Source organism: Crocodylus siamensis, chromosome 9 (assembly GCF_052110815.1).
Source record: "Crocodylus siamensis isolate JL-2025a chromosome 9, ASM5211081v1, whole genome shotgun sequence".
Classification (NCBI taxonomy): Eukaryota; Metazoa; Chordata; order Crocodylia; family Crocodylidae; genus Crocodylus; species Crocodylus siamensis.
In genome coordinates this window covers 30007107-30022109 of record NC_143403.1, presented here as the reverse complement: position 1 = coordinate 30022109, position 15003 = coordinate 30007107, and the positions used below count along the sequence as shown (strand labels likewise).

The 15003-nt window shown below is 42.8% G+C and overlaps 1 long non-coding RNA gene across 1 annotated transcript in view; it reads left to right on the top strand.

The window, feature by feature from the left end:
- LOC149857260 (uncharacterized) overlaps window positions 1-14658 on the top strand; it is a 79300-nt gene extending 64642 nt beyond the window's left edge. The window contains exon 3 of the long non-coding RNA XR_016444090.1: window positions 12317-14658. This is a non-coding gene — a long non-coding RNA (uncharacterized LOC149857260). The remainder of the gene's footprint in view (window positions 1-12316) is intronic.
- The last annotated feature ends 345 nt before the right edge of the window (window positions 14659-15003 follow it).

Genomic DNA, 15003 nt, shown 5'->3' with positions numbered 1-15003 from the left:
GCCCATCACTCCCCCCACCAACATTACCATCGCCACTTCCCCTGCCCCTACTGTCACTCTCCCCTGCCACTTCCCTACCTTCCCACCCACCTGCCACCCTGCCAGCCCTCTCCTACTACCACCACCACTTCCCTTGCCCCCTACTGCTTCCCTACCTGCAGGGCCGGGGTCAGGGCTATCTCATGGATAAGGGAGGGAGCGCAGCATATGCTGCTTCCATGGGAATGGGTGAGGCTCAGCCCCATTCGAGCACAGCGGGGCAGCCCGGGGCTGGGCTGGAAGCAGGGAATTGGGAGGCTCCTGCCCACAGGCCAAATGAAATTGCCTGACAGGCCTGATCTGGTCTGTGGGCTGTATTTTGCCCATCCCTGTCTTAGGTCATAAAGTCAGTCCTCTACTGTTTTTCAAGCAACCATATCAAATAATATTTCTTAAACTGATCAAACTAAAAAGAAGTTAGGCTTTTTTGCCTTCTGTTAAAAGGCTATTCCAGACCTCACTGCTGACTGGGAAACCTTATTTTAGTTCCTGGCATAAGTTTATTTATATCTGGTTTATATTTATTGATCTTATACCAAAAATATTCTTTAGCTTTGTTCTTTTCCCCTGATGAATTTATATGGATAGCAATCAAATCCCCTCTCAGCTTTTGTTTTGGTAGGCTACCCAAGCCCGAAACTCTCTTTTAGTCTTGTCTTGTGTGATGAGAAGTTCATTCCCCTAATCATCCTAGTGATCCTTTTCTGCACATGCTGTTTTCTGATTTCAAGTTTCTTGAACATGAGGGACCAGGATTGGACACTGTGTTCCAGTTAAGGACTCACCAGTGCCTTGGACAATGAATCGATACTTCCCTACTGAAAATACGTCTCTTGATAAAAACCTAAGATAACATTTATAGTCCAACTAATCTAAAGGTCTTGTTTAGCTTTATATTTCATTTTGCTGTAGTGGCAGGAGTGCTCTTACTATCCATGATGGATAACTTCATAAAACTATGTTTTAAGTATTTTTTTATCCTAGCAATTAGATACTATGGCTATAAGTGCTTTTAAAATTACCAAATAAATATAAGAGTAAAACATTATTATTGATGCAATAATTTCCCCTGTAAAGCTGCAGTTTTTACCAGGTTTCAAACTTGACAAATAATTTTATCCAGTAGTTAAAACAGTCAAAACTACACTGAAGGCATGAATTAGATACTGTAGGGTGAACAGGGGTAGGGATTTATACTTTGTCTGCTGTTTGGAATTAACTATCTATATGCATACCCTTGACCCAGCAGTAAAGAAAAAGTTGATCTGTACCAACTTACATCCCCCCCCAGCAAAAGAAGGTTATCTTTTGTTTACCAAAAGACTGTCCACAGGACCAGTTACTGTAAAGCAGTGTATTCCATGTGAATCCCCACCCTGGTTTACCTTGCATTAGCTTGTTTGTGTGCTCATTCCCCAGGAAAATATACTGCATGTGGAACCTTATGTTATCTAGGAACAGCTCCAGCACTCCTGTCATGCTGTCCATTGAAACTGTAATTTATAATATTCTTGCTTCATGCATGTATGTATTGTCAGGCCAATAATCTTTATTTGCTCTGGGAGCAACAAATATGTTCCTAAAGAAATATTAATGCTTTTCTTTGCCAAGGAGGATGAGCCACAGCCTATCTCTGTGTGCTATAGAGATGAGGCCTTTTCAGGAAGGATTGACATCTATACGCATGCATGGAGGGGGCCCTTTAATTACAGCAGCTCTGTAAAAGCTTGTTGAACAAGTTAGAGTTAAAGTGCTGCAGGCACTTTAGAGAGCGCGTTCTACAAAGCCACTCCTACAGAGCTGCTGGGATTCAAGTGCCCACAGCATCAGGTGAATTCAGCATCCCACATTTTAAAATGGTGGCATGAGCACTTTAAATCAACAAGCTTGAGTTAAAACACCCCCACTGCCATTTTGAAATATGGGGACATTGAATACATGTGATGCGGAGGCTGCTGGAGTGCACTAATTAGCACTGTCCAGCAAACTTCCAGAGATTCAATTAATCTGATTAATGCTTATTACCACATGTTGGAGCAGAGATTCATCACATGTATAGGTGCCTCATAAATCTAAGTTTACAGGTGAAATAAGTGCTACCAAAATCAAGAGTTGAATCTTTTTTTAACTTGGCATGGTGCAAGCTGTGTATGGCAGAAATTTTTTCAAACCACTTTTCTTAGCTAATTCTCAGTTTCAGCTGCTCTTTGGCAGATATTAATGATCTTTTGTGTAATTTGCCTGTCATTGTTTCAGGGCAAAGACTGTTGTTTCTCTTTCTTAGCAATTTGTACAGTATGGATGCAAAGGGAATGAGACTGCTATGCATTACTGCAATTATTTTGCAAAACTTGCAAGGCTTTGCACTTGGCCTGATTGTATTACACTGTTTGGAAATATTATGATAATATTTGAATGCTGTATTGAATTAATTCTGAGGTTTGAGGGGATGTTCTGGGCAACAGCGGGCTTAACGTTTGTGATTTTGATGGGGAAAAAAGTTTGAAGCAGGAAACGGGGAGGCACATACAGCCTGTGCCATGCAGTTAGGATGCACCTTTCTAACCATTGGTTGATAGCACCCATTAACTCATTCCATCAAAAAAACTCAAACAACAAAAAACTGGTATCTAAACTCTGCCTGTTTTCCCAAGAACAAAGCTTAAAATTGTTGATACCATGAAAAACAAGGAAAAGAAAAAGGAAGACAAAAATAAAAATAGTAGTAGGGGAAGCAAGAGAGAAAGAGAGATGTTATCAGCAGTAGTATAACTTGAGATGGGCAAATAGGGCACTAGCCCTGGGGTGCCAACTTAGAGGGGGAGCCAGAATGGTAACTCCCTGAGGAACTTGTGGTGTTGCAGTTGCAGCAACCCTGCCCACAGCTATAGTGCCAGCAGCCGGGTGAATGATCTCCATACCGCTGTTGTAGTAGCAACATAGATTCATTCATACATTGTTAGGGGCTGGAAGGGACCTTGTAGATCATCAGGTCCAGTCCCCCTGCAGTAGGCAGGAAAAGATAACTGGGGTCAAGTGACCCCAGTGAGGTGACTGTCCAGTCCCCTTTTGAAGATTTCCAGGGTAGGTGACTGCACCACCACTTGAGGGAGTTTATTCCACAGTCTGGGCACCCTGACTGAAAGAGTTTTTTCTGGAATTGATCCTGAAGTGGCTTTCTAGGTGTTTTTATCCATTGCTCCTGCGCTTCCCCAGGGTTTTCCTGGTGAACAGCTGTTCACTGAGTTCTTGATGTACTCCCTTGATGTAGCAATAAGCTGCTACCAAGTCCCCTCTCAGCCGTCTCTTCTGTAGGCTGAGGAGGCCCAAGTCTCTCAGCCTCTCCTCATATGGCTTGTCTTGCAAGTCCCTTTTCATATGGGTGGCTCTTCTCTGGACCTGCTCAAGTTTTTCCAAGTTCTTGTTAAAGTTATGCCTTTGATCATCAGGAATAAGAACACATAGAATTCCTAAAAGGAGAGAGAATAAGGGACCTGGATATGGTCAAGAAGGTGCATGGGAGGAATGGAGGCACATATGGCACCTGACATGGAGGGGAGAAATGAAAGATTGTAGCATAAGGAAGAAGGAATTACATACCTTCTGGCATGGATGTGGACAAGATGTGGGGCACACAGAAACAGCTGATCAGAGCTCCCAGCAGCCTGGGGCCCCCATGTGTCCTCTGTGGTTGGCAGCTCTGTCACCTGTTTGGAGGTCCCAGGTGCAGGGGTGCATGGTAAATCCTGGAGCTGGGAGCTTCAATCAATTGACAGAGCTCCCAGCTATGGGAGCGAATATTGTTGGTACAAAATAATTGGTTGACAGTTGTAATTGGTTGACAGTTGATTCAGGTAGTTCTCTTGGTCAAATCCATCTTCGTTATACTATATTTTCTCACATACAACATGACCTAGAATATAATACATACCTTTTTATTGAAAGGTAGAATAAAGAAAAAATACTTTTTCCAGAGTTATGGTTGCTATTAGCAGGGGCTAATAGTCATCTGATTTACTCTCCCTTTTCTGCTTAACTAAAGCTAAAAAATAGAGGAAAGGGACCAGGAGCTGCTAGCAGACAGAAAAATTGCCCTAAGAAATGCTAGCTTGATTAACTGAATATCAAGACCATTGAAAAGGAGAGACCATTGTTAGCACCGCTGGAATAAACAACGAGCCATGATGTCCATTGACTTCTTCAGCTGCTTGAATTCAACAGCTGCTGCACTGTGGAGCAGGAATCAAAGTTAGGTGCTTCTATCCAAACCAGATAATTAGTTTCCCTGCTAAATACAGGGTGTTGGTTGTAGCCATGTTATTCTAAGGACACAGGCAGACAAGGTTCTTTTGGTAAATCTGATATATTTTATTAGACCAACTAAAATAGTTGGAAAAATTGTTCTTTGCAAGCTTTCAGGTATAAACACCCTTCTTCAGGCAGAGGAAGTGTGTATACAAACCAACTGCAGATGCTTCCTCTGCCTGAAAAAGGTTGTTTGTACCTAAAAGTGTCCTTCACCTGGGTAGGAAGAACTCTCACCACAGCTATACAATGGGTGGTGGCCTACTGGCTGGCACAACATTTGAATGAGACCTGGGGGTCATGACTAACTGGAAGATATATATGACCCAACAGTATGACGAGGCTGCCAAAAGCCAATAAAACTCTGGTGTGCATCAGCCGCTATGTGGCCAGTAGGACAAGGAAGGTAGTTCTCACCCTCTATTCAGTGTCAGTGTGGCCTCAGCTGGAGTACTGGGGCCAGTTCTGGGCACTGCACTTCAAGAAGGACATGGATAAGCTTAAGAGGGTATAAAGAAGGGGTTGCCCATTTGATTAAGAGCAAGGAAGATGGGGCCTATGAGGAGAGACTCCAGGAACTGGGCCTGTTCAACCTGAGGGAGAAAAAACTGAAAGGTGACTTGATAGCTGCCTACAAGTACATCAGCGGGGAGTATCCAGAACTAGGAGAGCAACTATTCAGGAGGGCACCTCAAAGGAAGAACAGGACCAATGGGCATACGCTAATAAAGGGTAAAATAAAGGGTAAAGGGATATACGAAAAAACTTCTTCTCTGTAAAGGTCACCAGAATCTGGAATACGCTTCCAGTAGAGGTGGTGCAGTCACACTCCTTGGAGGTGTTCAAGACGAGGCTGGATAGGCACTTTGCTGAGTTCATTTGAGCCCAATACTTCCTGCCCATGGCAGGGGACTGGACTTGATAATCATACTGGTCCCTTCCGGTTCTATTTTAATAAAATATTTAATGGTTTAATAAAAGATATCAAATTTACCCAAAGAACCTTGTCTATCCACTAAATACATACATTCTAATTTTGGTGGGGGGTTGGTTTTGGGGAAAGTTTCATATTGTATATAAGAAAATATGGTAGTTGTATACAACTTATCTGCATATAAGTCACCCCTCGTTATATTTAATAACAAAGTCATTAAGCTAGTGAACTGGTAATTCAGTTTATTGGGTATGTTCTTTGCAAGACAACATGAGTGCTTAGTGTATTGTTAAATTATTGTCAAAGGTAGCGTTTGTATGTATGTGTAGCATATTTATTACCCAGGGTGCACATATAATACAAATGTGGTGAGGGAGAAGTGAGTGGTGGAATATAGACTAAAGAGAGAAATGCCTGCATGCAACATCTCTTATAATAGGGATAGTTATTTTAATAATGCCTATAAGAACATAGGTATATAGGCACAGTGGCTGTTCCCACAAGTAAAGAACTTGCAAAATACACGAACTACTGTATTTACAGGATTCCTCTTGTTTTTCCCCTTTTCTAATCCTCCTACTGTCTTTGACATATGCATAACCACCTGCCGTTACTCTCAAAACAAATGCCCATACACACACTTACACAAATAAATAGGCCAGAAAAGTGTGCCTGAATTTTTAAGCAGGTGTGTGAGTATATAGTTGGTAAATAAAATGCATCCATGTGAAACAATTGTTAGTACTGTGTTATGGTCATGTTTGCAAGCTGCCTGCTAAATTACCATCATAAGGGGGGTCCAGCCCAGTAGTATTATAATTTAGTTCAAGAGGAGGAGATACCATATTGAAGTTGTTGTTTGCTACGTGCCCTTGCATTTAAATTAAGCTGTGTAATACAATGACCAAATGAAATAAGCATGGGTCAGTCACACAACTCCAGTCTGCGTTTGAGCTGAAGTACTGCACTTCATCCGCAGTGTAATTCCATTTGTGCTATTACATAATTAAATTGAGACTTGAATCATGCGTTTTAAAAGATTATGTGACCATATGCAGCTTGAAGGAGGGCTGACTTCTGGAACAGTGCTGTTATCATGATGTATTTCTATTAGGTATGCTAACATAGGTTCTTGTTTTTGTTTCTGTTTTTTTTAATCAGAGCTAGCCATTGCCAACACTTTAAGAATTGATATGATCAAACCCAGAGCACTTTGGAGTTTAAAGTTGATGCTGGAAAAGATAAAACCTGTGAAAGCCCAAATGTGGAAAGCATGAAATAGTGGCATTCCTCCAGTATACAGGAACTTAAACTGCAGAAAGTGTTTTTTACCTAATCATAGTCTTAATTAGGTTTTAGCAGAATGATTTACAGTCTGCATTTTGAACAATGTGATTAGGAAACAGCACAGATGACATTTGAAATAAGCCAAATTAGGCTCTCTGCATCAGTTATTCAGTATAAACAATTGGGCATGTCTAAACAAGACGTTCACTGTGGAGTAAACTAATTATCTCCGCAGTAAACATCTCGTGTCTACACGTGCAGCGCTATTAGGCAGGAGTAAACTAATTAACTCTGCAGCAGCACATAGAATCATAGGATCACAGAAAGTTAGGGTTGGAAGGGAACTCGGGAGGTCATCTAGTCCAATCCTGTTCTCAAAGCAGAACTAGCCTTAACTATATCATCCCAGCCAAAGTTTTATATAGCCAGGTTTTGAAAACCTTCAAGGATGGAGATTCCACCTGTCTGGGTTACCCATTTCAGTGTTTTACTACCCTCCTAATAAGAAAAAATGTTTTCTTAAAATCTAACCTAAACTTCCCTTGCTGCAACTTGCAACCATTGCTCCTTGTTCTGTCATCTGCCACCACTAAGAACAGTCTAGCTTCATCTTCTTTGTAACCACCCCTCAGGTAGTTGAAGGCTACTATTAAATCTCCTCTCAGTCTTCTCTTCTCTAGACTAAATAAGCTCAGTTCCCTCAGTCTTTCCTCAGAAGTCATGTCCCCCAACCCCTCACCATTTTAGTTGACCTCTGCTGGACTCTCTTCAGTATCTCCACATCCCTTCTGTAGTGGGGGGCCCAAAACTGAACACAGTACTCCAGACGTGGCCTCACCAGTGCTGAATAGAGGGGAATAAGCACTTCCCTTGAAGTGCTAGCACCACTCCTACTAATGCAGTTCAGTATGCTGTTAGCCTTCTTAGCAACAACACACTGTTGGCTCATATTCAGCTTACTGTCCACTGTAACCCCTAGGTCCTTTTCTGCAGAGCTGCTGCCCAGCCAGTCAGCCCCCAGCCTGTACTAGTGCATGGGACTTTGCACTTGTCCTTGTTGAACCTCATGAGATTTCTTTTGGCTCAATCTTCCAATTTGTCTAGGTCACTCTGAATCCTAGCCCTACCCTCCAGCATATCTACTACTCCCCACAGCTTGGTGTCATCTGCAAACTTGCTGAGGGTGCACTCTATGCCATCTTCCAAGTCAATGATGAAGATATTGAATAAAACCAGCCCAGAAGTGACCCCTGGGCTCTCCACTTGATACCAGCTGCCAATTAGACATGGAGCCATTGAGTACTACTCTCTGAGCCTGATGCTTCAGCCAGTTTTCTATCTACCTTACAATCCATTCATCCAGCCCATACTTCCTTAGCTTGCCTGTGAGAATGTTGTGAGACACTGCATCAAAAACTTTGTTAAAATCAAGGTACACCACATCCACCAATATCCCTGCACCCACAGAGACAGTCAACTCATCATAGAAGGCAACGAGGTTGGTCAGACATGACTTGCCCCTGGTGAATCCATGCTGACTGTTCCTAATTACCTTTTTCTCTTCCAAGTGCTTAGAAATTGATTCCTTGAGGATCTATTCCATGATTTTTCAAGGGACTGAGGTGAGACTGACTGGTCTGGAGTTCCCTGGATCCTCCTTTTTCCTTTTCTTAATTGTGGGCACTGTTTGCCCTTTTCCAATCATCTGGGACCTCTCCTGATTGCCATGAGTTTTCAAAGATGATGGCCAGTGGCTCTGCAATCACATCAGCCAACTCCCTCAGCATCCTCGGGTGCATCCCATCTGGCCCCATGGACTTGTTCACATCCAGCTTTTTTAATTAGTCCCTAAAATGTTCTTTCATAACTGAAGGCTGCTCACCTCCTCCCCAAACTGTGCTACCCAGTACAGTAGTCTGGGAGCTGACCTTGCCAGTGAAGACAGTGGCAAAAAAGGCATTGAGCACTTCAGCCTTTTCTGCATTCTGTCACAAGGTTGCCTCCCCCCATTCAGTAAGGGACCTACACTTTCCCTGATTCTCCTCGTGCTACTGACATACTTGTAGAAACCCTTCTTGTTACCTTTCACATCCCTTGCTAGCTGCAACTCCAGTTGCACTTTGGCCTTCCTGACTTCATCGTTGCATGCCAGAGAAATGCTCTTATATTCTTCCACAGTTATTTGTCCACATTTCTACTTCTTGTAAGCTTCCTCTTTGTGATTTAAGTTACTGAAGAGTTCCCTGCTAAGACAATCTGGTCTTCTGTCATAATTGCTAGTCTTCCTGAGCATCGGGATGGTTTGTTCCTGCACTCTGTCGGGCTTCTTTAAAGTACAGCCAGTTCTCCAGGACCACCACCACTTGTCACTTCTTCATGATAGTCATCTCAATCCTTCCCACCTTGGTGAGGCGTGGCCTGTCCTCCTCCACCAATGGAACGTGCTCCTCTCTCTCTGCTGCTAGGGCTGCAAATTGAGGCTGTGCAAAGCTTTGGTCGCTGAGTTGATTCAGCAGAGATTCAGCCTGATTTGGCAGCCAAATCTCTGAATCTGAATCAAATCAGGAGACCCTTTAATCTCTCCAAACCAAATTGGAACCCTCTGACTTGATTCAGAGAGATTCAATGATTCAGACATAGATACAGCTTTAAATGTTTTTTTCTACAGACCTCAAGGTATCAGGCAGCTCGTGAATGCTGAGATGGTGGACAGGAAGAGAGGGCTCCCCAGCATGCTCAGCGGCAGACCCAGAAATGAACTAAAGCACTTCCGGTCCACTGTGGAGCACGTGGGGGACACCTCCCCCACACCGCATCCTCCAGCTCAGTGACTGGTGCCTCCTGGGTTTGGGGGGGCCACCTAGGGTCCTCCCAAGGATGATCACCAAGCCAGCGGGGTGTGGGTGGGGGGTCCCCCATGTGCTTAGCAGTGGACCCAGAAGAGCGCACAGGGGGCCCCCCCATGCTCCTGTGGGAGGCTCCATCTTCCCCACCATTTCAGCAATCACAAGCCACGCATGGTACCTCGAGGTATGTAGAGAAAAAATTTAAAGCTGTGTCTATGGCCAAATCACTGATTCTCTGAATCAGCACTGAACCTTCACATTTGGATTCAGCCAAATCAAATCAAGACAGTTATCCAAATCAACTAATTGAATCACTGTCCCCCGAAACGGGCCGAATCTGAATCAAATATGGCCCACTTTGAAGTAGGGATGTGCATATGTGTTCTCCGGATGAGCCACTGCAGGTGGAGGTGAAGATCTCTGCTTTCTGCCAGAAGTCGTAAGCCTCCAGCTTCCACCCTCTTGGGTGTCCATGTGCTTTCTCCTCTCTAGTGCTATATCTGCATTTCTTCCTCCACAGCCCTGGAGGTCCCCTCCAGCATCAAATCGATGAACTCCTCATAGCAAAGGATGCTTCAGAGCCTTGCCACCTCCGTCTGTAGTTCTCTTGCCTGTTCCCTGAGAGATACCACCAGTAGGCACCGCTCACACTGCCAGCAGTCTCTGACCTGGCCATCACTGGAAGGGATCTGCAAGCCACAGTCCCCACAGTGCCAAACCTGGACCTGGGTGGAAACATTGATAGTCAGCAGTCCTGCATGGACAGAAACTTCACAGGTGCAAGCAGAGGCAGTGGCAGTGGCTCTGGCATTGTAAAATCCTCCAACCATTTCCCTGTTAATCTGCTTTCTCTCTCTTGCAGCTCTTCTTCTAACTACTCCTTTCCTAGTAGACTCAACTGGAAGCTGGCCTTGTTGCTCATTGTCCTCAAGGGGTTCCTTTTTTTCCTTCTTCCTCACACAAAACTGAAAGGCTTGCCCCTCAAAAAGGAAGTGGGGAGGGGTGGACCAAAAACTAGCCTAGGAACTGGCTTGCAAACTGCATGCAAGCTGCTTACCCTGTTTGCTGGCTTCCTGGTCACCTGGGGAGTCTCCTTTTAGAGATGCTGACATGGCTATCTGGACACAAGGGTGCTTCAGTATGGGGGCTGCCTGCAGGCTTGCAGGCTGACCCCTGGGATACCCTTCCAGGTAGGTCTGCTCCGACCCGACTCAATGTGTTGTGGCCCTGGCATGTTCAAATGGCATGCCTGGGAGTGATAAACTCTGGTGCGATATGTTTATTGTTTCACATTAATTGCAAGTGTAGACATGCCCACTGACTGTTACATATGGGCAGGATGGTAAGCAGTCTTGGGAGAAAACTATTTTTCTTCCTTTTGAAAGACTTATTCTCTTGAACATATTGTGGTACCTGACAGGTAAATTCTTGGTGACAGGTGAAAGGCAGACCTCAGAAGTGCTGAGAGCCCCTTGATGGTAGCAGGCAAAAATTATGCTCCTCCTGAGATGATTATGCTTCCCAGTGACAGAAATTTCTTGAGTGCAGGACTATTTTTTATGAGATTTCCTCTGCCCTCAGTTGAAATCACACAAGACCTCTTCATGAGCTCTCAGTGCCATCTAATATGCGTTAACTCTAGAGCGTCTTCAGTTTGTAATTCAAAACCTGAATGCCACATGAAACTTAATTCATATCTAAGCATTGCTTCCACAGACCTTTACCAAAATAATGTTAGTATTGTTTTAATGTACAGAGGGCTTTTGAGAGAAAGTCAGTAGGGATTGAGAGAGCAAATGACTGGGGTAATTTGCTTAAAGAAGCCAGTATTGCCAAGCAAATGGACTGCCTTGGTTTGTGCTAGCTGGTATTTTTTTCTCCATGTCTCACTTTATTCCTTCATCTATTAAGTTAAAATTGGGCAGTTCAGGAATTAGACCCTGATTTCATGTGTCCTGGGGCTTGCATCCTAGTCACTGGGCCTTTCTCTGTGATACAGTATGTTATTACCTCATGTGCTAACCTCTTGACTTCATGTTCCCATTTCCAAAAACTTCTGGGTATTTTTTTTAAGTCTTTAAAATGGTGTGGAAAACTGGAGGACACAGTAACCTAGTTTCTAAGTCTCATCTCCAGGATTACTATTTTACTGTGTATCTTACCATGTATACACATTTACCTTTATTTTATTATTTTCAAAACCATTTATCTTAGCTTTTCACAAGCTTGTGCAGGAAAGAGAGGAAGGATGGTCCTCCCTCCTATTTTTTTTTTTTGCATAAATGTACAATGCCCATTAAAAATTAATCATTTTCACCCCATATGAATTCAATGAGATTGTGTAGATTTTAAGTGTGCAGTGGAACAGATCTTAGTGGAGTACTTTAGTCTTCCAGCTCCTGCTGAATATTGTGTGTTTTTTTTCATTGACTGAAATGGGAGCTGGATTTGGTCCTTTAATATTATCTCATCGGATTTTTAATGACGTGTTTCAAAGCATTTAAATGATTATCTGTTTCTTGCAGCTTGAGATTCTTGTACATTTTTCTAAAGTGGCTACAAAACACTAATGAACCAGTCCTTATGATGCTGAAGGGATATGTGGATTATTAAAACAGTAGTGTGGACTGAAAATTGGAATGCATTTAGTATAATTACATATTTTTATCTCATTAGAGAAAAATAAGAACACTTCTTTGTCTTGTTGGAATGAGTACTAACATACTCTCACTTTAATATGATAGCACTATTTCCCGCTAGATATATAGAAGTTAAGATATCAAGCAAAACATTTTACTTTTCTTTGAAATGCAGTGCCTTAAACTAGAATCATTTATTGATTATCATGCTTCTGTAATCCTAAAGCCTTGGTGTTTTTTGACCTTGGAATCCGCTTACATTTCAGATGAGGAGATACTACAGAGTTCACTGCAAGCAAGTTTTGCTTCTGTCCTTCTGGATATTGCACCAATCCTCCCATCATCCTTAGTGCAAATGAATTCTAAGAATCACCTATGTCTTTTGAAGTACATCTGTACCAAAACCAATCTCTAGTGAAAGTCCTTAGAGCTTCCAGATCTTCGCAACAAAGAACTTACTTTTGATCTGTTTTGCTCTCTCTTGTATGAAACTGCAGTCAGAGAGCCAAGCCAAGCCAAGCCTTTCATGATATTAAAAAGTGACAGAAGTAGGCCATAGGACTATACCACATTCCAGTTAGATTGCTGGTCACTCCATTATTTTAATCTGAGGCACTGAAAACCACTCTGTTGGACAATCTAAATTGGGCGTTGGCATCAGTTTCTCTCAGTTTTGCTGCATGTGTATGATCAAATTAAAATACCTTTTAAACTCTAGTGAGTGAATGATTGTCTAGGTTAAAAGAAAGTTTTACAGCTCCATTTTAATGAATTTGCATCATGTTAAACAAAAAAATCATCATTTTTCCAAGTGGTTGGTTAGGCTAGTTAGATTTCAGAGGTTTATCTAGTCATTATTGGTCCTTAAATACAGTCGTCATCATAAACGCCCCTCTGTTTCCATTTACTCTGCAGAGGTCAAAAGATGAGGTTGGTTTATGAGCTTATTCTGCCATGTATCACTATAGGCAGTACAATAGAACAGGAGGATGGATAGGCAGCACTCACCTCTCCATTTATTACTCTTGTCAACTTGGAAAGGATTTTTTACCTTGTGAAAGGCCCATCAGCAATGAATCAGTGAAGTGAAGACGACAGTTGATTTGTGAATTCAGATTATATAAAGTGACTAGGCTTCCATGGACTGTGTAGATAAAGCAACTGTCATGATAAGGTGGCATGTGCAATTCCACAAAACCAAATTTATTGCACATTTGAGGAAATCATCCTATTTTAAAATGCCATAAATTTGAAATTGAATATTACTTATACCCTTGAATTTTGATTTATATTTTGAATATTTTTAATGTGATGCTAAGTAGCATAAATTCAAAGCTATGAGTTCATGCATTTCTTCCTTAAGGGTCATTTTAACTTTTCCTCTGAATGTGTTATCATTTCCTGATATTTTATTCCAAGCAAAAATTTCATTTTATTCTATATTTAAACTTAATATATATCATTGGAAAGATAACCCTGAAGTGGTCAGAGTGACACAGAGAACAATTATGAAGAAAGAAGGCAGGCCACAAGTTTCCTTAAGCACCTAAGTGTATGCATAAATATCATACAATATCTGTTGTCAACACAAATTACCATGTTTATTGGAGCCATAAATGCACTATCTAGTGTCTAATGCAAATACATCCACAATTTCAGAGAAAGTCCTGCTCATGGAAAATTTTTGAACCCTTGTCTGGGAGCATCCAGCTGTAGCCTGCTCTTGAGGCTTTTCTTTGCTTATGATTGCAGAGCCCTTCCAAAGGATGCTCAGAGTTGGAGAGTGAGACCTTGTTCTCAAAATTGCAAGACTACCTGCAAGATTTTTCAGTGGTCACAAAACACAAAGGTCAAGAAAATAGTGTTTTATTTGTAATGGACTTATTCATATAAACCATCTCTTGTCTGGTGTCACTTAAATGAACAGAAAAAGGGGATCTGGAGCAAAACACAAAGGAAAATTATGAACATCCATTTTCTTCTAAGCAGATATGAAAAGTGTTGTGGAAATAGACTGTGTTCTTTTTTAAAAGCTATCAAATGGTGTAGGATTAATTAAAGGAATAAGTGACCCGTGCAAAGTACTTCACGACAGCTTTATATTAAATCAAATTTTAGATTAAGAATTGTCGTGGTATGGTGTCCCCAGGGATGACCATGATGCCCCTAAGCCTCCGTGACAGTGCCAATTCTGCCCTCTTCTTGGGCACCTTATTCTCACCTGCCATGTCTTGCTGGTATAAATAATAAATAAGGAGACTGCCCATGTATGGTCCTGGTCCTGCTGGATCTCACTAAACCCTGTGGGTTCTTGGACCCCTTGTTGGGTCCTGATTCAAGTTGGTGACTTACAGGACATCCCAAGCCTTATGAGCTAGATGTGTGGCTACAAAACCTCCCCTTTAATGCATCCCATGCATTGCAGGTGGTATATAAGCATTATCTCCCTCCTTGACTTATGGTGGCCTGACTTGAAGCAATCTGCACTTGTGGCACTCCGCATTTTACACCCCTGTTATTACTTACAGCACTAAGCCTTGCACTTACAGCAGGCAATGGTAGAGGCACCGGGGCCGGCATTGAGTACTTACCGGAGGTAAACTCAGGCAGTGGCTCCTCCCTGAGGCCATGTGCTCCTAGAGGTGAGACAGTGATGGGGGCTGGGGCTGGCGACAGGGAACTGCTCCACTTCCCAGCCCCGACGCCCTGTGTCTCTTCACTCCCTGAGGTGGGGATGAGGCTGGGAGCTGGCACAAGCTCCCCACCCCCACATCACCTCAGGGAGTAAGGAGGCACATGGTGTCAGGGCTGGGAAGCAGAGTAGTTCCCCAGAGCCAGCCCCAGCCCCCAGGTGTTGGGGAAGAGCCACTGCCTGCTGAGCAGGTTATCTTCGATAAGTGTCCCATGCTGGCCCCAGTGCCTTCCTTCCTTACTGCATTGTGTTTTAGAAAGC